Below are 24,556 nucleotides of genomic sequence, written 5' to 3' on the forward strand. Positions count from 1 at the left end.
TGGCTGCATCCATTTTAACTGTGGGCAGCTGAAGCTGCTGCATGTTCACTTCCTGGATTTACACAGACACACAGAGGCACACCTCTATCTCTGCAGCTCTCATTGGCCCTCTTATGACTCATCCACCCCCCATCCTGGCAAACTTTCATGAGAGTGAGAGAGAGAGAGCAGTGCACGATGTCATCAGCCTAGGCTTTTTACCAGACAAGAAACAGGAAGTGAGCTGTATAAGGTATTTACTGGCAGAAAAAAAATGTTTTGCTATCCAAAGTTAAAACAACAAGGACAGAAGATTTTAGATTGAAAGTTGAAAAAATGACTGAAGTTCCGCTTTAAGTTTATGCAAAGAGTCAATATTTGCAGTGTTGACCCTTCTTTTTCAAGACCTCTGCAATGCTCCCTGGAATGCTGTCAATCAACTTCTGGGCCACATCCTGGCTGATGGCAGCCCATTTTTGCATTATCAATGCTTGGAGTTTGTCAGAATTTGTGGGGTTTTTTTTGTTCATCTTGAGGATTGAGCACAAGTTCTCAATGGATTTAAGGTCTGGGGAGTTTCCTGGCCATGGACCCAAAATTTCAATCTTTTATTTCCCAAGCCACTTTGCTATCACTTTTGCCTTAAGGTGCACCATCATGCTGTTCTTGGATGGTTGGAAGAAATTGCTCTCGGTTGATGTTTTTGTACTATTCTTTATTTATGGCTGTGTTTGAGCTCACTCCCCTGATGTTTTTCCTGTAGAGAAGTGGCTTCTTTGCTGCCCATTGTGACGCCAGGCCATCCTCTAAAAGTCTTAGCCTCACAGGGTGCAGATGCACTCACACCTGCCTGCTGCCATTCCTGAGCAAGCTCTGCACTGGTGGTCCCCCGATTCCACAGCTGAATAAACTGTAGGAGATGGTCCTGGGACTTTCTGGACTTTCTTGTGTGGTCTGAAGCCTTTTCCACAAATGCAGTGGAAATATTTTTTATGGAATTAAGTTAATTTTCATGGCAAAGAGAGGCTTTGCCATCATAAAAAAATGAGGCAGCAGACTTTGTAAAAATCAATATTTGTGTCATTCTCAAAAAATGTGGCCACTACTGTACTCCCACTGGCCACAGTCTGACCCCTTAAAGTCTGAAGGACAGTAAACTGACCCCTTGTTTATGAAGTTTGGGGTCCCCTCCTCAAGTGACGTTTCATGGTTTAAATTTCCTAATCAGCCAAACAAAAAATGCAAAGCAGAGCATTACGAATCAGAACTTGACAAAAGTAGGCTGATTTATTTCTGAAGATTTGCAATCATTATATACTTAAAAGAAACACAAAACAAAATGCTAAAATAAAGTTCCTCAGCAGGTGATGTAGGACAATCAAGGAAGGTCCTACCTGCAATAAAATGTACTGATTACCATGGATAAACAATCACCAAAGGGAGTCCAGGGTGGCGGTCTCTGTGAGAAAGGTTAAGCGTTTCAGCACATCTTTTATCATTGAAGTAGATGTAAACCCAACAACTTAAACTTCATTTAATCTTTAACAGGCTAATGTTGTTTATAAAGAAGTTTTCTTTTTTTTTAAGTGGAGTTGCAGGATGATCACAAATTGACTTGGTGGCGCTGAGAGCACAGTCTGCGTGATGACGTGCCCTCTAAGGAGACATGTAAATGACAGGCCAGGCTCACGGGAAATGGGCACAATGACATGACTGTTGTTCTGCCTGAAGAGGACTGCTGGTGCTGGACCAAGGAGGAAGCCCAGGGCGGTGCTGGATGCTGGAGCATAAAAAAGGGAAATGTGGAAATCCTTTTTTTTTAATACAGAAGGGGCGGGGGGGTGAAAATGAAAATAAATAAATAACTGGAATTTCACTTTAAATTGGCAACTTTCATTTAAATAATACCTGGTGATATACAGTTGTGCTCATAAGTTTACACACCCTGGCAGAATTTATGATTTCTTGGCCATTTTTCAGAGAATATAAATGATAAGACAAAAACTTTTCTTTCACTCATGGTTAGTGTTTGGCTGAAGCCATTTATTCTCAATCAACTGTGCTTACTCTTTTTAAATCATAATGACAACAGAAACTACCCAAATGACCCTCATCAAAAGTTTACATTTTGGCCTGATAACATGCTCACAAGTTGGCACAAAGGGGTTTGAATGGCTATTAAAAGGTAACCATCCTCACCTGTGATCTGTTTGTTTGTAATTAGTGTGTGTGTATAAAAGGTCAATGAGTTTCTGGACTCCTGACAGATCCTTGCATCTTTCATCCAGTGCTGCACTGACGTTTCTGAATTCTGAGTCATGAGGAAAGCAAATTAATTGTCAAAGGATCTATGGGAAAAGGTAGTTGAACTGTATAAAACAGGAAAGGGTTATAAAAAGATATCCAAGGAATTGGGAATGCCAATTAGCAGTGTTCAAGCTCTCATCAAGACATGGAAAATGCGGGGTTCTGTTGAAACCAAACCATGGTCAGGTAGACCAACTAAAATTTCTGCCACAACTGCCAGGAAAATTGTTCGGGATGCAAAGAAAAACCCACAAATAACTTCAGATGAAATACAGGACTCTCTGAAAACATGTGGTGTGGCTGTTTCGAGATGCAACATTAAGGAGGCACTTGTAGAAAGATGGGCTGCATGGTCGAGTCGCCAGAAAGCCATTACTTAGCAAATGCCACAAAGTATCCCGCTTACACTACACCAAACAGCACAGAGACAAGCCTCAAACCTTCTGGCACAAAGTCATTTGGAGTGATGGGACCAAAATTGAGCTTTTTGGTCACAACCATAAATGCTACATTTGGAGAGGAGTCAACAAGGCTTGTGCTGAAAGGTACACCATTCCTACCGTGAAACATGGAGGCGGATCGCTGATGTTTTGGGGATGTGTGAGCTACAAAGGCACAGGAATTTTTGGTCAAAATTGATGGCAAGATGAATGCAGTATGTTAAAAAAATACTGGAGGAACATTTGCATTCATCAGCCAGGAAGCTGCGCATGGGGCGTACTTGGACATTTCAACGTGACAATGATTCAAAACACAAGGCCAAATCGACCTGTCATTGGCTACAGCAGAATAAAGTGAAGGTTCTGGAGTGGCCATCTCAGTCTCCTGACCTCAATATCATTGAGCCACTCTGGGGAGATCTCAAACGTGCAGGTCATGCAAGACAGCCCAAGAATTTACAGGAACTGGAGGCTTTTTGCCAAAAGGAATGGGCAGCTTTACCACCTGAGAAGATAAAGAGCCTCATCGACAAATACCACAAAAGACTTCAAGCTGTCATTGATGGTAAAGGGGGCAATACCTGGTATTAAGAACTGGGGTATGTAAACTTTTGATCAGGGACATTTGGGTTGTTTCTGCTGTCATTATGATTTAAAAAGAGTAAACACATTTGATGGATAAAAAATGGCTTCAGCCAAACACTAACCATGAGTGAAAGAAAAGTTTTTGTGCTATCATTCATATTCTCTGAAAAATGGCCAAGAAATCGTAAATTCTGCCAGGGTATGTAAACTTATGAGCACAACTGTGTATGTATTTAAAGTGTAGGTCCTGCCAATATGTTTTCTTTTTGGTTCTTGAGAGCGTGGAGAAGGGTTATAAACCCTGGCAGGTTTTTAATGCTATCTGGGTCTGCATCCGAGAGATTTTTTTTTTTTTTTTTTTTTTAGTATTGTAGGGTAGTGGTTCCCAGCCTGGGGTATGCGGCAGTATTTTTGGAAGTATGCAATATAATTTTTGCAGTCAGAAAAAGATTATGGAGAGTAAGGGGCATCAGAATTAGCGGTACTTAAGTTTTTTTTTACTATTGGTAGAAAAAGGCAGTGAGGAGTCAAGTATATCAAATATGTATCACCGGCGCTAACAAAACTTAATAGTGTCACTCATAAATTATGTTTGCTGCAGTTAAATATATATCCCATCCTACAGTGGGGTAATTAAAAAACAGAGAAAAAGTGATAACTGCGCTAACTTTCATATATATTAAACATCACTAATTCAGCAATAAATGTGCAATTATTAAATGATAAATGTGCAACTTTAAATGTTAATACCCTTAAAACAACTACCATCAAATTGTTCCCTATGTGCTTGTTCAGTGATACAATACCAAACACAGCATGTGTCCCAATAAATCACAGAGCAGATCAAAAAAACACAACAAAAAAACAACAAATAATGTGGAAAGAGTCCAAGATTCAAAAGAGATAGGTTTAAATATATTATATATTATAGTCCCAGTGAATCTCTTCAGTGCAGTTGAACTGTAGATTTGTGAAATCGACCATTCATCCGTGACTCAGCACATCTGTGTTCCACCAATTTGTGACGGCACCACCACCTTATAAGTTGGCCACTCACCAGAAGTAAACTATATGTACGCCTTTGGTTCATCTATGGGATAACCACTCCCCTCTCAAGAATCAGCCTGAAGCCTTCCCCAGACAGCGTATCAGCATGTCAGCAATTGGCTTCTGCTATGTTATTATCAGAAGCTCATGGAGAAACGAATAGCCATCATTGTGCAGTATGTCTGCTACTTTATTAAAAAAAGTTAAAAACTATTGCACTTACAATTTTCAGTGCCCATAAGCTGGCACCAAGCCTTTCTATGAGTGTAATGGAGCTGATGTCCCAACAAGTGTTCCCCTGTGGTGGCGTGCGGTCCAAGCCTCACTCTCACTTAGGTACTGGCAGGAAGTGATGATGTAGTTTCCCAGCAGCCTCTATGCATTTCGCAATCAAATTTGTGTCCTCAGGAATCATGTGTCACGTATCACGAGTCCTGTGTCCAGTGCTCTGATTCCTGTGTCCAGAGTCCACTGGTGTCCAGAGTCCTGTGTCCAAAGACCACTGGTGTCCAGAGTCCTGTGTCCAAAGTTCAGTGTCCAGAGTCCTGTGTCCACAGTCCACTGGTGTCCAGAGTCCTATGTCCAGAATCTACTGCTATCCAGTGTCCATAGTCCACTGGAGTCCAGTGTCCTGAGTCCTGTGTCCAATATTCTTGAGTCCTGTGTCCAGTATCCTATGTCCAGTGCCCTGATTCCTGTGTCCAGAGTCCACTAGTGTCCAGAGTCCACTGGTGTCCTGTGTCCAGAGTTCAGTGTCCAGAGTTCAGAGTCCTGTGTCCAGAGTCCTGTGTCCAGAGTCTACTGGTATCCAGTGTCCAGAATCCACTGGTGCCCAGTGTCCTGAGTCCTGTTTCCAGTATTCTGAATCACATGTGTCATGTACCACGAATCCTGTGTCCAGTACCCTGATTCCTGTGTCCAGAGTCCACTGGTGTCCAGAGTTCAGTGTTCAGAGTCCACTGGTGGTCAGAGTCTTGTGTCCAGAGTTGACTGGTGTCCAGAGACCTGTGACCAGAGATCAGTGTCTAGAGTCCTCTGGTGTCCAGAATTCAGTGTCCAGAGTCCTGTGTCCACAGCCCACTGGTGTCCAGAGTCCTGTGTCCAGAGTTCAGTGTCCAGAGTCCTGTGTCCACAGTCCACTGGTGTCCAGAGTTCAGTGTCCAGAGTCCACTGGTGGTCAGAGTCTTGTGTCCAGAGTTGAATGGTGTCCAGAGACCTGTGACCAGAGATCAGTGTCCAACGTCTACTGGTGTCAAGAGTTCATTGTCCAGAGTCCTCTGGTGTCCAGAGTCCTGTGTCCACAGCCCACTGGTGTACAGAGTCCTGTGACCAGAGACCACTGGTGTCCAGTGTCCAGAGTCCTGTGTCCAGAGTCCACTGGTGTCCAGAGTCCTGTGTCCAGAGTTCAGTTTCCAGAGTCCACTGGTGTGCAGAGTTAAGTGTCCAGAATCATGTGTCCAGAATCTACTGCTATCCAGTGTCCATAGTCCACTGGTGTCCAGTGTCCTGAGTCCTGTGTCCAATATTCTGAGTCCTATGTCCAGTATCCCGTGCCTTGATTCCTGTGTCCAGAGTCCACTGGTGTCCAGAGTCCACTGGTGTCCAGTGTCCTGAGTCCTGTGTCCAATATTCTGAGTCCTGTGTCCAGTATCCTATGTCCAGTGCCCTGATTCCTGTGTCCAGAGTCCACTAGTGTGCAGAGTCCTGTGTCCAGAGCACTGTGTCCAGAGTCCACTGGGTATCCTGTGTCCAGAGTCCTGTTTCCAGAGTTCAGTGTCCAGAGTCCCATGTCCAGAGTCCAGTGTCCAGAGTCCTGTGTTCAGAGTCTGCTGGTATCCAGTGTCCAGAGTCCACTGGTGCCCAGTGTCCTAAGTCCTTGTCCAATATTCTGAATCATGTATCCAATATCCTTTGCCTTGATTCCTTTGTCCAGAGTCCACTGGTGTCCAGTGTCCTGAGTCCTGTGTCCAATATTCTGAGTCCTGTGTCCAGTATCCTATGTCCAGTGCCCTGATTCCTGTGTCCAGAGTCCACTAATGTTCAGAGTTCTGTATCCAGAGTCCACTGGTGTCCTGTGTCCAGAGTCTACTGGTATCCAGCGTCCAGAATCCACTAATGCCCAGTGTCCTGAGTCCTGTTTCCAGTATTCTGAATCATGTGTCATGTACCACAAGTCCTGTGTCCAGTGCCATGATTCCTGTGTCTAGAGTCCACTGGTGTCCAGAGTTCAGTGTCCAGAGTACACTGGTGGCCATAGTCTTGTGTTCAGAGTTGGCTGGTGTCCAGAGACCTGTGACCAGAGTTCAGTGTCCAGAGTCTACTAGTGTCCAGAGTTCAGTGTCCAGAGTCCTGTGTCCAGAGACCACTGGTGTCCAGAGTCCTGTGTCCAGAGTTCAGTTTCCAGAGTCCACTGGTGTGCAGAGTTTAGTGTCCAGAGTCCTGTGTCCAGAATCTACTGCTATCCAGTGTCCATAGTCCACTGGTGTCCAGTATCCTGAGTCCTGTGTCCAATATTCTGAGTCTTGTGTCCAGTATCCCATGTCCAGTGCCCTGATTCCTGTGTCCAGAGTCCACTAGTGTCCAGAGTCCTGTTTCCAGAGTTCAGTGTCCAGAGTCCCCTGTCCAGAGTCCAGTGTCCAGAGTCCTGTGTTCAGAGTTTGCTGGTATCCAGTGTCCAGAGTCCACTGGTGCCCAGTGTCCTAAGTCCTTGTCCAATATTCTGAATCATGTGTCCTGTATCCTTTGCCTTGATTCCTGTGTCCAGAGTCCACTGGTGTCCAGTGTCCTGAGTCCTGTGTCCAATATTCTGAGTCCTGTGTCCAGTATCCTATGTCCAGTGTGAACAAAGAAGAAGGTAAAACCAGATCCTACTGTATACACAGCCTGGTGGTAGGGAAAAATAATATATACCCTATTAACCCTTACCGAAGTCTGGTAATGTTGCTATAGCCAAAGACCAAAGCATACAATAGAAAAATAGACCCCTGTATGACTACCAGGATCAGGAAAGTGGCTACTTAAGCAACAGCAAGTCAACACCAGGGTATGTATATAAAATATCAATATATTTATTTCTCAATTAAAAATCTGCTTCAACACGCATAAAATGCATCAATATGCAAAGCATTAGCTAATGCACATTATGTGCACCTCCAGGTGCTCCAAATGGACACTACCTTGGTGGGCACAGAAATTTGTGAATATGGTATGTGTTCACAAATTGCTGTGCCCACCAAGGTAGTGTCCATTTGGAGCACCTGGAGATGCACATAATGTGCATTAGCTAATGCTTTGCATATTGATGCATTTTATGCGTGTTGAAGCAGATTTTTAATTGAGAAATAAATATATTGATATTTTATATACATACCCTGGTGTTGACTTGTTGTTGCTTAAGTAGCCACTTTCTTGATCCCGGTAGTCATACAGGGGTCTATTTTTCGATTGTATCCTATGTCCAGTGCCCTGATTCCTGTGTCCAGAGTCCACTAGTGTTCAGAGTTCTGTGTCCAGAGTCCACTGGTGTCCTGTGTCCAGAGTCTACTGGTATCCAGCGTCCAGAATCCACTAATACCCAGTGTCCTGAGTCCTGTTTCCAGTATTCTGAATCATGTGTCATGTACCACAAGTCCTGTGACCAGTGCCATGATTCCTGTGTCCAGAGTCCACTGGTGTCCAGAGTTCAGTGTCCAGAGTACACTGGTGGCCATAGTCTTGTGTCCAGAGTTGACTGGTGTCCAGAGACCTGTGACCAGAGTTCAGTGTCCAGAGTCTACTAGTGTCCAGAGTTCAGTGTCCAGAGTCTACTAGTGTCCAGAGTTCAGTGTCCAGAGTCCTGTGTCCAGAGACCACTGGTGTCCAGAGTTCAGTGTCCAGAGTCCTGTGTCCAGAATCTACTGCTATCCAGTGTCCATAGTCCACTGGTGTCCAGTATCCTGAGTCCTTTGTCCAATATTCTGAGTCTTGTGTCTAATATTCGGAGTCCTATGTCCAGTATCCCGTGCCTTGATTCCTGTGTCCAGTGTCCTTAGTCCTGTGTCCAGTATCCTGTGTCCAGTGCCCTGATTCCTGTGTCCAGAGTCCACTAGTGTCCAGAGTCCTGTGTCCAGAGCACTGTGTCCAGAGTCCACTGGGTATCCTGTGTCCAGAGTCCTCTTTCCAGAGTTCAATGTCCAGAGTCCCGTGTCCAAAGTCTGTTGGTATCCAGTGTCCAGAGTCCACTGGTGCCCAGTGTCCTAAGTCCTGTGTCCAATATTCTGAATCATGTGTCACATATCACGGGTCCTGTGTCCAGAGACCACTGGTGTCCAGGGTCCACTGGTGTCCAGAGCACTGTTTCCAGAGTCCACTGCTGTCCTGTGTCCAGAGTCCTGTTTGCAGAGTTCAGTGTCTAGAGTCCCATGTCCAGAGTCCTGTGTCCAGAGTCTACTGGTATCCAGAGTCCACTGGTGCCCAGTGTCCTGAGTCCTGTGTCCAATATTCTGGGTCATGTGTCATGTATCACAAATCCTGTGTCCAGTGCCCCAATTCCTGTGTCGAGAGTCCACTGGTGTCCAGAGTCCTGTGTCCGGAGTCCTCTGGTGTCCAGAGTCCTGTGTCCAGAGACCACTGGTGTCCAGAGTCTTGTGTCCAGAGACCACTGGTGTCCAGAGTCCTGTGTCCAGAGTTCAGTGTCCAGAGTCCTGTGTCCAGAGTCTACTGGTATCCAGTGTCCAGAATCCACTGGTGCCCAGTGTCCTGAGTCTTGTTTCCAGTATTCTGAATCATGTGTCATGTACCACGAGTCCTGTGTCCAGTGCCCTGATTCCTGTGTCCAGAGTCCACTGGTGTCAAGAGTTCAGTGTCCAGAGTCCACTGGTGGCTAGAGTCTTGTGTCCAGAGTTGACTGATGTCCAGAGACCTGTGACCAGAGTTCAGTGTCCAGAGTCTACTGGTGTCCAGAGTCCTCTGGTGTCCAGAGTTCAGTCTCCAGAGTCCTGTGTCCACAGCCCACTGGTGTCCAGAGTCCTGTGTCCACAGCCCACTGGTGTCCAGAGTCCTGTGTCCAGAGTTCAGTGTCCATAGTCCACTGGTGTCCAGAGTTCGGTGTCCAGAGTCCTGTGTCCACACTCCACTGGTGTTCAGAATCCTGTGTACAGAGACCACTGGTGTCCAGAATCCTGTGTACAGAGACCACTGGTGTCCAGAGTCCTGTGTCCAGAGTTCAGTTCCCAGAGTCCACTGGTGTGCAAAGTTCAGTGTCCAGAGTCCTGTGTCCAGAATCTACTGCTATCCAGTGTCCATAGTCCACTTTAGTCCATATCCCGTGTCCTGAGTCCTGTTTCCAATATTCTGAGTCCTGTGTCCAGAGTTAAATGTCCGGAATCTACTGCTACCCAGTGTAGTGTCCTTAGACCACTGGTGTGCTGTTTCCAATATCCTGATTCCTGTATCCAGAGTACAGTGTCCAAAGTTCTTTTTCCAGAGTCCTCATAAAGTAAGTATTCATATTACAAGTCCTGGTTCAGCTCTGCAAGGGCAGGCCCAGAGGTGGTTCACGCCATGCCAGCTGGAGCCAGGAATGGTGGTGTGCAATAATGGCACAAACCCCCTGTCCGCCCTTAGACAGGGAAAGGTGACACATGTGCCAGGCATTTGGTGGTGAAGCGTTTCTTAAACAGGTACCCAGGGTTGGAAGATCTACTAAAGCAGGCCAGAAGGGTCTGTAGCCATTTCAGGCAGTCATGCACAGCCAGTGCTCGGTTGGCTAAAATTCAGCAGGAATTCCACCTGCCCCACCTGATGTTTGACATGCCCACCAGGAGGAACTCAAGTTTGACAATGCTGCAGTGGCTGCACATGCAGCAGAGTGCCCTCAACCTGTGTGAGTATGGCACAACGACAGGTTTAGGCCGGCTCTGCTTTTTTTTCCCATGCCAATGGCTGCTGATAAAGGATGCATGGACTGTTCTATCAACATTTGAGGAGGCGACAAGGATGGTGAGCCGTGACAATGCTTGCATCAGTGACTCAATCCCTGTTGTGTTCCTGCTGGAGCAGACTCTGTGTGGCATTATGAACAGGGCACTTGCGGCAGAGCAGCAGGAGAAAGAGGAGGACTTCCTTTCCTCTCAAGGCACGTTTTATGCAAACACCATTCTTGCAATGTAACAGAACACACAGAGGAGAGGGAGGAGGATTCTGGCAGTTTTGGAGGCATTGAAGCAGAGGAAGACATACTGTATGTCAAACCTTAAGAGATGGTTTTCCGTACCCAGAAGCCATGGGAGTAGTACGTGGCTGAGAGGAGGCAGTTCCAGATACTGTAATTCTCAGTGACCCAGAGGACTCTGTTTCTCATGCCTCTGCAAAATTGTGGTGCATGGGCTCCCTCATTCTTCAAAGCCTGCGAAAGGACCTGAGAATTTGTGGCATCAAGGATAAGGATCACTATTGGTTGGCAACCCTCCTTGACCACTGTTACAAGGGGAAGATCTCAAAACTCATCCCGTCCTCACAGAGGGAGCAGAGGATGAAATATCTTGAGGACACCTTAAAGAGGAGTTTATGTAATGCCTTCCCAGAGTAGTGGAGAAGAGGTGATGGATTTAAAAAAAAATGTAGTCCTCGGCACCCAGGGCTGTCAGCTTCCACATCCCATCGGCAGCATCTGCATCATATGGTGGGAGATTATCTAGGGGTGAAAACAGACATGAACAGCTTTTCAGTTAACGGTCGACTGGGTTACTGGGTCATGAAAATGGATCAGTATGCAACTGAGCTGCTGGGCTGCCCTGCATCCAGCGTGCTTTCTGAATAGGCATTCAGTGCTCCCGGAGGTTTTGGGACAAATAAAAGAGCGTGTCTGTACACAGACTCTGTTGACCGGTTGACATTTATCAAAGTAAATCAGTCCGGGATTAGCAGCAACTATAAAGCCCCTGATGCTGATGTTGCAGATTAAGTGTTTTCTGGATCTGAAATCTCTACAAGATGGTCTACACTTCCTAGCTTTGTGTGTGTTGATTTTATCTGGAAAAAAATGTTTGGTATAAGTTTCATGGGCACAATTACCACCCAAGGACCAATTTTTTCGTACCTCTTTGACAGGTGCATATAATTTAAATTTTTTACAGCAAGACCTATTCTTGCTTTCATCAAGAGTACCTATATAGGTTTACAGTGTGAAGGCACCACCAGCACCCAAAGCCCAATTTTTCCGCACCTGTTTCTTCTATCCAAAGTCTGCAAAACAGACATCAGAAGCTATCCAAAAAAATCTCTAATCTTGTTCTGAGTGCACTAAATTGTGGCATCATCATATAGACTGGCTCCCCAAGCCGTTGTTTATAAAATAAAGAAAGCTTGCAGGGAAAATGTCATTTTTTGGCCTTTATAAATGTAATTTTTGCTGCAGCAGGTTCTATACACGGTACAAATGTGCCACTTGTATGCCCAATAACTTGCATCTAAGCTCTCAAAATGGACACTGTTGATTTTCCAGTTCAGGTCCTATAGACTTAAATGGGGTTCATTATTCGGCTCCAAACTTTTTGCGATGTTCGAGAGTTCTGGCGCAAACCAAACTGGGGGTGTTCAGCCCATATCTAATGGTGACCATTAGACAGTCGTCAACAGAGCAAATATCCCTATTGGAAGATTCACCTTTATTTTGTTCTGTTGACAACTCAATTTTTTTTTAACTTTCCATCATTTTTTAGCTCAGCGGGGACACAGATAACAATACAAAATAATAGATGTTCTTATCTTTCCCTACTCAATCCAACTGAAAAAAATGTGCACCCCCAACAAAGCGGGCACTGTGGCACCCCAAGAATGCTGGACACTGTGACACTCTCGGCACAGCAGACGCTGTGACACCCCCAACGAGTAGACACTGACACCCATTTTGGTGAAATCTGGCAACATGGTAGTGGATGGAGAGTTCCTTATTCTTATATCAATATATCTACACTTCGATACACAAGACATTTCTACGCTGACCCCTTTCAACCTAAATTATTATTGCAGAGGAAATCTTTCCATCTGAAAATCTTCTTGGCTGGTGCTGTACAGGGATTATGAATTATTTAATAAAACACTGAGTTGTTTTTTTTTTATTATTATTTTACAGCAATAACTGTGAATGTAGTACAGCGATAGAGGAGAAAACAATAAATACAGGCTTAGTGCGGAGTATAATTACTGGCCTGGCGCACTAGTTTCTCAAACAAGACAGGAACGGTTTAGTACAGAAGATTTGGAGGAATAAAAAACACAAATACAGATAAATAAACCTTCCGGGAGCTGCACAATATCCGTAAACTATGTTTGAAGTGAGTAAATCATTAAAGTGAAAGTTCAACCAGAACTTTTCCTTTTTTTCTTTTGAATACTGATAGGAAAAGGTTGGAATATTACAAGGAATTTATTGCTGCTTGTGTCCCCATTGAAGAGATCTATTCTCACTTCCTGCCTTAGTGACCACACAGGAAGGACTCTTTCACAATACCGGCCAGGGGGAGGCAGTAAAAACAAGCAGCTGAGCTGCGGTTTTACCACTCCTTGGCTGAGGATTCTAACATTACATGTTTTCCTTGTCAAAAGAAGTTTATTGAGTATACAATGTTATAAAGATACATAAAGATACATAAAGTAAGTTTACAAGGATCTATAAAGTAAGCTCATTGTTTTACAGTAGGGTTTATATAGGTAAATATCATGAAATTTCAAATATTAAACATTGGGTTCACGTAAACCTAAATTAAAGATATATATCATTTCCTTAGTTACTTTTGTAGGTATTTAAATGATTTATACCTACTATACATATTGTTTACAAGTAGAGTGTATATAGGTCAAATAAATTCTGATAATGAGCTTTAATCGTAAGGTGGAGAAAAGGAAAGACAAAGAAGAAAAAGGGTTGAAAGGTAGAGGTATGGTCCACAAGGTTGTCCCGCTCGTCAGTTTATTATTCTTTTTAGTTCTCTTTGAAGCCTTAGAATGGGTGTCTCTGTAAGTCATTTAATCTGTTACCATGGCAACAGGACAGAGTCATTGAAATTTGACAGGAACTGTTGTTTTATCCAAGGATGCCAAAGTTTTTCAAATTTTGGAATTTGATTTTGATCGATGGCTACCATCTTAGCATGGGACATTGTATTATTCATTCTGTGAATTGTTTCTGCTAGTACCAATGTAGGAGATTTCCATGCCTTGGCCACTGTTTGTTTTGCAGCTGTTATTAGTTGGATCATAAGTTTGAATTGAGAAAGTGTTAACCATTCCGGTTTTAGATTAAGTAAAATTAAATATGGATCTGGTTGTATTATTTTTTTAAATATTTTAGATGCAATCACGAAGACTTCCTTCCAGAAGGTTTGGATTACTGGGCACGTCCACCATATGTGTAAATATGTGCCTATTTCTAGGCATCCTCGAAAACAAAGAGCTGAGGTATTAGGTGAATATTTTGCCACTCTAGCGGGTACAAGGTACCAGCGAGTTAGGACTTTATAATTTGTCTCCAGTGCTAAGATGTTGGGTGAAGATGACTTAGATGTGAGCCATATATTAGACCAGTCCGTGTCTTCTAAAGTTCGTCCCAGGTCCTCCTCCCACCTCTGAACGTAAGAGGGTCTATTAAGATTTGCTACTCCATATAATTGATTATAAAGTGATGAAATTGTACCTTTAGCAAATGGATCTTTTGTACAGATTGATTCAAAAATGGATAATTGGGATAATGGTGTATCCCCCTTTAGGAATGGTGTATAGAAATTTTTGATTTGGAGATATCTAAATATCTCAGAGTTTGGTAGATCGTATTTTTCTCTAAGCGATGGGAATGAAAGGAATGATTTAGATGCTATGAAGTCACTTAGTGTCTGAATGCCTGATGTTGTCCAAGCTTTAAAAGAATTTGGGTAGATCCATGCCGGATAAAAGGCCGGATTTCTGATAAAAGAAAGGAGAGGATTGTGTGGAGATTGTAACTGATATTTGGTTTTTAGTTTATCCCAGAGAGATAAGAAGTGTTTAGTTATGGGATTATGAATTTTAAAGCGGTCTTTAGGATCAAGCCATAATAAATTTGATATTAATAGAGGGTCATTTTCTGAAGCCTCTATAAATACCCATAATGGGATTTCCTGTTTTGCATGGTATTTGGACAGACTGGCCAAATGTGCTGCTCTGTAGTAGTTAGTAAAATTAGGGTATCCCAGGCCTCCTTTATTTTTGGGAAGATGTAGTGTGTGTATAGGTATACGTGGTTTAGAAGAGCCCCATATAAACGAAGTTGCTCTTTTTTGTACTATTCTCAAAAAATAGGAAGGAATTGGAACAGGGAGGACTCTGAATAGATAAAGCAATTTGGGTAGAATAGTCATTTTGATTGCATTAATCTTCCCTATCCAGGATAAAGGAAGTTGCGACCATTGTTTTATTAGATTTGTGATCTGTCTTAATACAGGAGGATAATTGGTTGAGAATAAGTCAGAATGAGATGCTGTTAAATGAATTCCAAGATATGGGATTGATTTTTCTGCCCATGTGAATGGGAGTGCAGCCCTAGCCGGGATCAATTCCATGTTTGTGAGTGAAATATTAAGCACTAGGCATTTCTTAGGATTAATCATAAGGCCAGATAGGGCTGCAAATCCATCAAGAGCTGGTATTAAGTTAGGACCAGAGACCTGTGGTGATGATAGAAAAAGTAATATATCGTCTGAAAATATACATAATTTGTGTGTAATACCTCCTACTTCAATGCCAGTTATAGTTTGGTTTGTTCTGATGTATTGGGCCATGGGTTCGAGTATAAGGGCAAATAATAAGGGAGATAATGGGCAACCCTGTCGGGTACCTCTTTCAATATTAAAGGCTTCAGATTTGTATCCAGCATATTTTATATAGGCTTTGGGTTTATTATATAATGCTTTGATCCATGTTAAAAAGTGGGGTCCAAAACCCCATTTTTGTAATGAATATTGCATATATTGCCAGGATACTGTGTCAAATGCCCTCTTAATATCGAGAGATAGAAAACATAAAGGGATTTTCCGTTTTTTAGCAATATGTGCCAATAACACTGCCCTGCGTATATTATCGCCTGCCTGTCTATTTGGCATGAAGCCTACTTGATCTCTATGTATTAATTTTCCTATAATGCTATTGAGGCGTTTTGCTATTATTTTTGCTAATAATTTAATATCGAGGTTTAACAGAGAGATAGGCCGATAATTCACACAGGAAGTATCATCAGAAAGGGGTTTTGGGATCATACAAACAATTGCCATTAGTGTTTCTTGCTGAAAAGAATGTCCATCTAGAAGTTTGTTAAAAGTTTCAGTGAGAATGGGAGAGAGTATTTCTGAGAATGTTTTATAGTATAAAGCCGAGTAGCCGTCTGGGCCTGGTCTTTTGTTAAGTTTTAGGTCTTTTATGGCGTTAGCAACTTCATCTATAGTTATAGGCTCATCCAAACTGCTTTTTTGATTCTGAGATAACTCAGGTAAGGTTATTTTTGAGAAGAAGGATTCAGCTTCTGTAGGATTAAATTCATTGTTTGTCTTGTATAAAGTTGCGAGATGTGAGTGAAATTTATGGACTATTTTAACTGGATTACAAGTGTAAACATTTTTTGATAATTTCAAACGTATTGGTTTGAAAGATTTGTTAGTTGAATTTAATGCCCGAGCCAAATATGTACCTGGTTTGTTTGTATTCATGTAGAAATTGTGTTTGGAGCGTTTGAGGGATTTATCAACTGACTCAGTGAGAAATAGATCGTATTCCAATCTAGATTTTTCCAGATGAGATTTTGTACTCTGAGATGGATTATCTTGAAATGATATGTAGGCTGCATTAAAATTGAGTTCTAGTTTTTTTGCTAGATTTTTGCGTTCCCGTTTAAATAGTGCCATTTGTCTTTGTATTGTACCACGCAAGACAGGCTTATGAGCTTCCCACAGTGTTATTGGGGAGATGTCTGTTGTGTTATTAATTGATATGTATTCCTTTAAAGCTTGTTCAATGGCCATCTGATGTAGTGGGTGTTTGAGCATTATGTCCGGTAAGTACCACGTTGGGTCATGCGCTTTTGGTATGGCTGAGGCTATAGTAGTGTATACTGCATTATGGTCAGACCACGGAATCGGAATTATATCTGATGCAATAATTTCTGGTATCATTCCTATTGTTAGAAAAATATGATCTATTCTGGTGAAGGTTTGATGAGGGTGCGAAAAATAAGTGAATTTCTTTTTCATTGGGTTACTTTCTCTCCATGAATCTACCAGATTGTATTTGGAAAGAAGTTGAGAAAAAGGTAATCTAGAGGTTATTTTGGATGGTGTAAAAGGTGATTTATCTAGAAATGGGAGGAGGACCTGGTTCGAATCCCCACACATTATCACTGTTCCTATTTTGTGTGTATTAATCACTTGTAATATATGTGAAAGGAATGGTGTAGGTTGTTTGTTAGGAGCGTAGTAGGAAATCACCGTGATTGCTGTATCCATTATATAACCCATGAGTATCAGGTATCTACCTTCTGGGTCTTTAATTTCTGATGATAAGGTGAATGGTGTGGATCGGTGAAATGCAATTAGAGTTCCCCTTTGCTTGGTACAGGCAGAAGCCGTGTAAATTTGTTGATAAAAAGGAGAAATATATTTTGGAGTAGAATCTTTGGTGAAGTGTGTTTCTTGGAGGCATACTATGTGAGCCTTCTTGTTATGGAAAGTACGGAAGGCTTTGGTCCTTTTTTGAGGGACATTTATTCCCTGATCATTCAGGGAAAGTATATTCAGTGGTGCCATGGCAACAGATCAAATAGTTTTGACTTACTTTTTGTTATGCAGAGCTGACTGCGCAGATCAACCTGTGTGGACTGAAGAGATGAATAGATAGAAAAGAAACCAGTGAATTCTGGAGTAAAGAGTAAACAAAAAACATATGAGATTAGATGATACATTGTATAAATTATTTTTTGCAAGTAATCACAATTTACCCGTGAAAGAGAATAAATATCTCTCTCAGGGGAATAAGTGCCTTTGTCACACTCCCACATAATATGGTTGGGAGAATGAGGAGGGCTAATGGGGGTACACGGATCTTCCGATTACAGGAGAGAAGTGCTATGTCAAAAGACATCAAAATGATGTTTCATTAATTGGAGTGCAGAATATAGTTTTTGTTGAAATTATTTATTCCAGGGTGGTTGTATATGGTTAGTCTTGCCCTAGGCTAAATAATTCAGTTAGAAAGGTACTGTTAATAACTTTGGTATTGATGAAGATAGTTTGAATTATTTTGGGATTTTAACCCTTTTAGAGTAAACAATTACATATTTTATTCATATGTAACTGTTTAGATATGTTAACTCATAAAATTGAGGTTGTATTGCTTCAGATTAGAATAAACAAAAACATAATTCTAGGAACTAGTTAGGTAATAATATATTTGTTTTAAGAAAAGAAAGAAAAAGCTTCCATTACTTCTGGATTATTGAACATATTTGTCCTAAAAAGTAATAAATCTATTGTTATTACCTGATAATATATAACTGAACAAGAATTTCCTTATTTCACTTATATATTCTAAGGCTATATGAATCAGAAGTAATAAGAAATATAACTGGAATGTAACATGATCCCACACAGTGTGGGACTATCAGAATGCAGTTACATTCAGTTATAAATATAGGTTTTTTATAGAGAACCATCTCTTAGTATAATAAATGAAGAGATATCAGGAATTAGGATGTCAGTCCATTGAATCTTCTTGGTCCATGGATGATGTGGCATAACGGCCTCTTTTGTGAGAATGATGATTCCCATTTTGTTCTGAAATTTTCTGGGTGCTGCCTGAAGGTGAAGATAATGCCATTCTTCTGCGTGTGGGAGTGTTGCTGCTTGTGGGTTCTGTCAGATTTAATTTTAAAAGGGTTTGTTGTAGCTCATCTGCTGATCTGCTTCTGTAAATTGTACCTTGGTAGTTAAATCTGACTAAAAAGGGGAAGCCCCATGATACATAATGTTGTGGCGTTGCAGTTCCATTAGTTGGGGTTTCATGGATCGTCTTTTAGTAATAGTAAGTTGGGATAGGTCAGCAAAAATGTGATAATTGTGTCCTTGAAAATTAAGTTCCTTTTTTTCTCTTGCAGCAATTAGTATTTGTTCTTTCGTTCTGTAATAATGAAATTTTGTGATTATATCACGTGGGGGTCCATCTTTCTTTTTGGCTGTGAGGGCTCTGTGTACTCTGTCCAGTTCTAAACGTTCAATAGGGATATCTGGCTTTAGTTCTTGTAATAGAGCAGTAATAGTAGATTGCAGGTCTGTCACAGTTTCAGGTATTCCCCTTATGCGCAAGTTTGAACGTCTGGCTCTATTTTCGTAATCTTCGAGCTTAGTTTGAAGTATTAAATTCTCTTTTTTTAATTGTTCCAATTCTGTTATATTTTCTTGGGTTGTAATTTCAATTTCATCCATTTTTATTTCTAAGGCTGCGGTGCGGTTTCCCAGCTCTCTTATTTCTTTGGTTAGGCTTTTTGTTATTTGGTCTGAGGTTTGTTTTAAAGCCTTATGAAGCATCTTTTCAAATTGTAATAATATTACTGGGGATACTGAGGAGGCTTGTGGAGAAGTTTGTGAGAGGATTTGTTCTGTATCTGACTCAAATGGAGAGTCTTGCTGTGACATTTTCTGTCTGTGAGAGCGCCCTGATGCTGTATCTTGTGAGGTGACTGGAGCTGCTTCAGCTGCAGTGAGGGCCTGTGAGCTCTTTGTGAGGTGATTTTTATTTCTGCCACGGTTTCCTCCCAGTACCATATTTCCTGCCCAAACTTTCACAGTTTGTTCCCTTGGGCAAAAAGGTTCAAATGGATACCTTTTGAGCCTGCAGGCTCCGCTTTGTCCTTCTCTTCTCTCCTTAGCAGTGTGGAGCTCTAACAATGCATGTCTGCTCTGCTAGGCTCCGCCTCCTGCCCCCTCCTACATGTTTTCCTTTATGGCTGCAGCAGTTTTAACTTGGGCTGCAGGGTTTGACAGATGACACCACCTGTTGGCCTCGCCCATTGAGATGTGACGTCAACGGGATCAGAGGTGCTGTCCTTGTTGTCTTGGATTATACATTCCGCAGACATACCACTCAAGGTTCTCCAACCGCTGCTTCACTGACCAATGGGTACTGGTTCCACATGGTCCATGACTCGCTGCCATTTTTAACTTTAAAGACAAGAATAAGTCGCTCTCCTTCTAAAAGCCCAAAGTAGATTTTTTTATAGTTATCAAGTAGTGTATTTCTCCTGGTACATGACCTCACAACCACAGACACAATAAAACCACTGCCTGATAATGAAAGAATTCGTTTTTTCTCCTACTCCTGCTTTTGGCCACACCCACTTTTCTCAGAAGCTGCTGCATACAGGCAGTTGACAGAACCAAAATGGCAGTACATTCAAATGGCAAATGCTCTCATTGACTGAAAGAGCAAGTAATGCCAGAAAAAAACAATAACAATAAGAATATATATATATATATTTAGATAAGTGTATGTATATATATATATATATATATATATATATACAGTATATATATATATATATATATATATATATATATATATATATATATATATATATATATGAATATACACTATATTACCAAAAGTATTGGGATGCCTCCCTTTACACGCACATTACACACACAGCCGCATTTTTACCATCCTCCCAAACCACTCCTCTATGGCCCCTTTCACATGAGGCGGACTCCGTTTCTACGGAGCCCGCCTCGGTCCGCCGGCTCAGCGGGAGACCTGTCCGTTGATCTCCGCTGAGCCGGCGGATGACAGGTCCCTCTCTGCTCACTGAGCGGGGAGGGGCTTGTCAGGCGCCGCTGCCGCCTATGGAGGGATCGGACGAAAACGGACAGCGTGTCCGTTTTCGTCAGATCTCACCCGATCCGATCCGCCAGCGACGGATCTGGACGTAGAGCCATCCGTCTGCTTTTAGCGGATCGGATGGGGTCGGATGTCAGCGGACATGTCTCCGCTGACATCCGACGCTCCATAGGCTAACATGGATCGCCCGTTCAGGTCCGCCGTCAAAACTGACAGGCGGACCTGAACTGTCCGATCGTGTGAAAGGGGCCTTAAGCTGCGAGGGCAGCTGTATGGGGCTAAGCACATGCCACAGACACAATGCTTTGCATTGCCTACCAGTAAAGATTATCCACACTGTCCAATTCAATGGGCTGTGCCCCCAGCTTAAAGCAACCCAATCAAGTGAATGCGGCCATGCTGCAACAGCCCCACAATCACATGCAATGCGCATGGTTAAGGCACAGACAGTGGATTGGTCTTTTAACAGGTAGTTCTTAGGAGGGCCAACGCAATCATAAACTAGCCCTTACAGTGGACCTCCCCATTGTACATGGTGGAGGTTGAAGTGAGACCGTGGCTTGGAGTCAGCTTACAGGGAAGGTTCCCTCGGACCAGTCACATGGTTCAAGAGATCCTGCTGGACCAAGGAGAAGGTAAGTAATACAGTAACCTCCCAGCATTTAAACCTTTCATGTGGGGAGGACCCACTGCAAGGGTGTTTTTTTGTTGTGCCCAGAGTTGGACTTTAAATACATAAAGGGTGTGAATAAGGTCCAGGAGGGTAGTATTTTCAAGACGTAGCTAAGCACAGTTTTTATACAGTTAAAGTGTTACTAAACCCAGTAATATGAAAATAGTTCACCCCCCCCACATTGCCCACAGCTTATAAATCTTCTTTTTACATTCAAATACTGCCACTATGTACCTTTTGGCTGATCTGTATACCATGGTCACATAATAAACTGCAGGGTCTGCCCAAGTGCTGAGTGTTCAGGTAGGAGGAGATTTCCACTACAGCCTGTGTCCTCATGCTGTTATGGTGGCCATATGCGCTATATTACTAAAAGTACTAGGATGCCTGCCTTTACACACACGTGAACTTTAATGGCATCCCAGTCTTAGTCCATAGGGTTCAATATTGAGTTGGCCCACCCTTTGCAGCTATAACAACTTCAACTCTTCTGGAAAGGCTGTTCACAAGGTTTAGGAGTGTGTCTATGGGAATATTTGACCATTCTTCCAGAAGCGCATTTGTGAGGTCAGGCACTGATGTTGGACGAGAATGCCTGGCTCGCAGTCTCCACTCTAATTCATCCCAAAGGGGTTCTATCGGGTTCATGTCAGGACTCTGCAGGCCAGTCAAGTTCCTCCACCCCAAACTCGCTCATCCATGTCTTTATGGACCTTGCTTTGTGCACTGGTGCACAGTCATGTTGGAACAGGAAGGGGTCCTCCCCAAACTGTTCCCACAAAGTTGGGAGCATGAAATTGTCCAAAATGTCTTGGTATGCTGACGCCTTAAGAGTTCCCTTCACTGGAATTAAGGGGCCAAGCCCAACCCCACACCATAATCCCCCTCCACCAAATTATTTGGCAAATAGAAGGAGCTGAAGCTCCGTGCGCATAGCCGATTCCATCCGGCCTCTCCCTGCCTGTGATGATGTCACTTCCGGCATGCGTTATACACTGTTTTACCCGGACTTAATAGTGGCCATAGAACGCTCCACACTACTCCTCTATCTGCAGTGGTTCCCTGGCAAGATGCAGTGTCCAAAGGACGGATCCTAGTGGCTTCACCATACATCTGATGGGCTTTTTTTTTATACCTTCATCTTGTAAGTGTATTTTACTTTGCCTCCCTTGAGGGTCCATAGGTGTCGTCTTCTTTTGTCATCTTCTGCTACCTCAAAATCAGGGACAGTTAGGTGCTATGCCACTATGGGGTTATGGGAGAATTCTCACCCATGCAAGGTCAGAAGTTCTGGTGTAGTCCGGTCAGAGAGGACTGATTTGCAGCACTCTCTGGATTGGTAAGTCCTCATTTGGCCCCGAAATTCAGAGTCTCAGAGAGACCTTTTGTGGGAAAGAGCCTTCCAACTCTAATTACAGGGACTTTGGGCCCAAAAGGGTTAACTACTCTGCAGCAGACGGAAAAGGAGCAGGAGACAGTCAGCAGGTGTCTGTGATGCAGAGTGGATTGGTTCACAGCTATGAGCAAGTGTTAGCTATCTGGAAACTGAGACACTGGTTGCTGAGCTCCTGCGGCCTTTGCTTTATCCTGAAGCAGATGGGGAACCCTAAACCCTGGTGTTGAATTGGTATACTTGCGGTGAGCCAACATGTTATTTTTCCACGATACCAAAGTCATTGGCTGTTTTTTGGTTGTTGAAGAGAGCTGTTTTGTTTGCTAATTTTTTTGAGTGTACAATAAACCAGCCTTTTACAAAAGATGGTTGGTGATCCCCCTGGGCTCCCTATATTACTATCAGAGAAATAGAGGTTAATTTTAATACTATGGGAGTGCCTGTAAACCACTGATTTTACTTGCAAGAACTTTTTTAGAGTACCACTCTAAATGCCAAGAAATGCTGCTCAAACGATCCACAACCGAAGGGGGTGCTGACATCTAAAATGCTCATCCCAGCAGCCTAACAGGTATACTATATGGAGGCGCCGCATACCCATTGAGCTGATGTTGTGCAACACCTCCATGTAGTATACACTGGATTGTACTTGTTTGGGGTGAGCGCACCCAGGTTAATATTCATCTCTGTAACATCTGTAACATCTCCAAAATACCCTTCTTTTTAACCATTGAAACCACTAAGCAACTTATTCACTCCCTTGTTATTTCTCACCTTGAATATTGTGACTCCCTCCTCATTGGCCAACATCTCTGCAAGCTATCCCCTATCCAGTCCATCATGAATACTGCTGCCAGACTCATCCACCTTACCAACCCTTCAGTGTCTGCCACTTCTCTCTGCCAATCCCTCCACTGGCTTCCCATTGCCCAACGAATAAAATTCAAAACACTAACAATAACATACAAAGCCATTTACAACTCTGCCCCGAGCTACATCACCAGTCTTGTCTCTAGAACTTCTCTAGAGCCTCTCCCATCCTCTGGAACTCACTGCTCCAATCTGTCTGGTTATCTCCTACTCTGTTCACTTTTAGGCGATCCCTGAAACCACATCTCTTCAGGGAGGCCTATCCTGCCTTCATGCTAACAACCAAATCTTTTTTTTGTTGCATAAAGATTTATCATAGGTTTTCAAGAAACATACAGTGTATTATAGCCAAATAGGAAAAAGGTTCAATTTGCAGCACATCATACAGTTGTACACAGATTACATATATAAAAAGTAAAAGGAAAAAAACCAATGTGGAATATTGGACAACAGTGTTCAAAATTGAAGAGTATAGTGGCCTCTATTAATTTCGTACCCGATTCCATTCTCCATACTGGTAACCTACCAGTCTAGAAATCTATCAGAACCAACTGTAGGTTGGGTCTTAAGAGCTATTCATATCCTAATCATTCAGTAAGTCAATGATGGTCCGGAGGTCAGAGCTGACTACTCCAGTTAGCCCCCAGCTCCACAACCACTATGTAGTAGGACTCAGGTAAAGAAAGAAAAGAGAGAGGAAGAAAAAAGAGAAAAGAGGGGGGAGAGGGAACACACACAGAAGAGAACAGACGGAGAGGGGGTGGGGGCCCCACCAGCTACCCCCTCCATCTACTGCCGGTGAAATAGTATGCCATACGGGGTCCACCATGATCACCAGATGTATCGTCAGAAAGAACAATGCATCTTGATGATAGGTCACCCGCTGTTTCGTATCAATTCTTGATACAGCTGAGAATTTCTATAAGTGGTCCACACCTCCCAAGTAGCTGAGAAGCTGGAGATTCTATCTTGCGAAGTGTATATCAGCTCCTCCATCGTCACTATGCGGTCGATATGTAGTGCCCATTGTTTGAGTGAAGGAGGCAATGTGGACCTCCAATGCACCGGTATACAAAGCCTAGCAGCGTTTATAATATGCATAGCTACCGACTTATAGTATCTTTTTTGTGGTATTTTAGAGAGATGGAGGAGGTATTGTGCTGGTGAGAACTCCAATGGGAGCGAAGAGATGGCCGTCATCACTTCATGTACCTTACTCCAATATGGCTGTGTGTTGCGTTTGTTACAATATGATTTTTTTTTATTAATCAGACATAAGATACATGGGACATAACATTACAATAGTGGTTGGTTATAGAGATATTGTCAGTTTTTTGGCTTGAGTAGATTTCTCAAACAAATGCGGTTTCATAC

The sequence above is a fragment of the Aquarana catesbeiana genome, linkage group LG08, assembly GCF_042186555.1.
Source record: "Aquarana catesbeiana isolate 2022-GZ linkage group LG08, ASM4218655v1, whole genome shotgun sequence".
In the NCBI taxonomy this organism is placed as follows: Eukaryota; Metazoa; Chordata; class Amphibia; order Anura; family Ranidae; genus Aquarana; species Aquarana catesbeiana.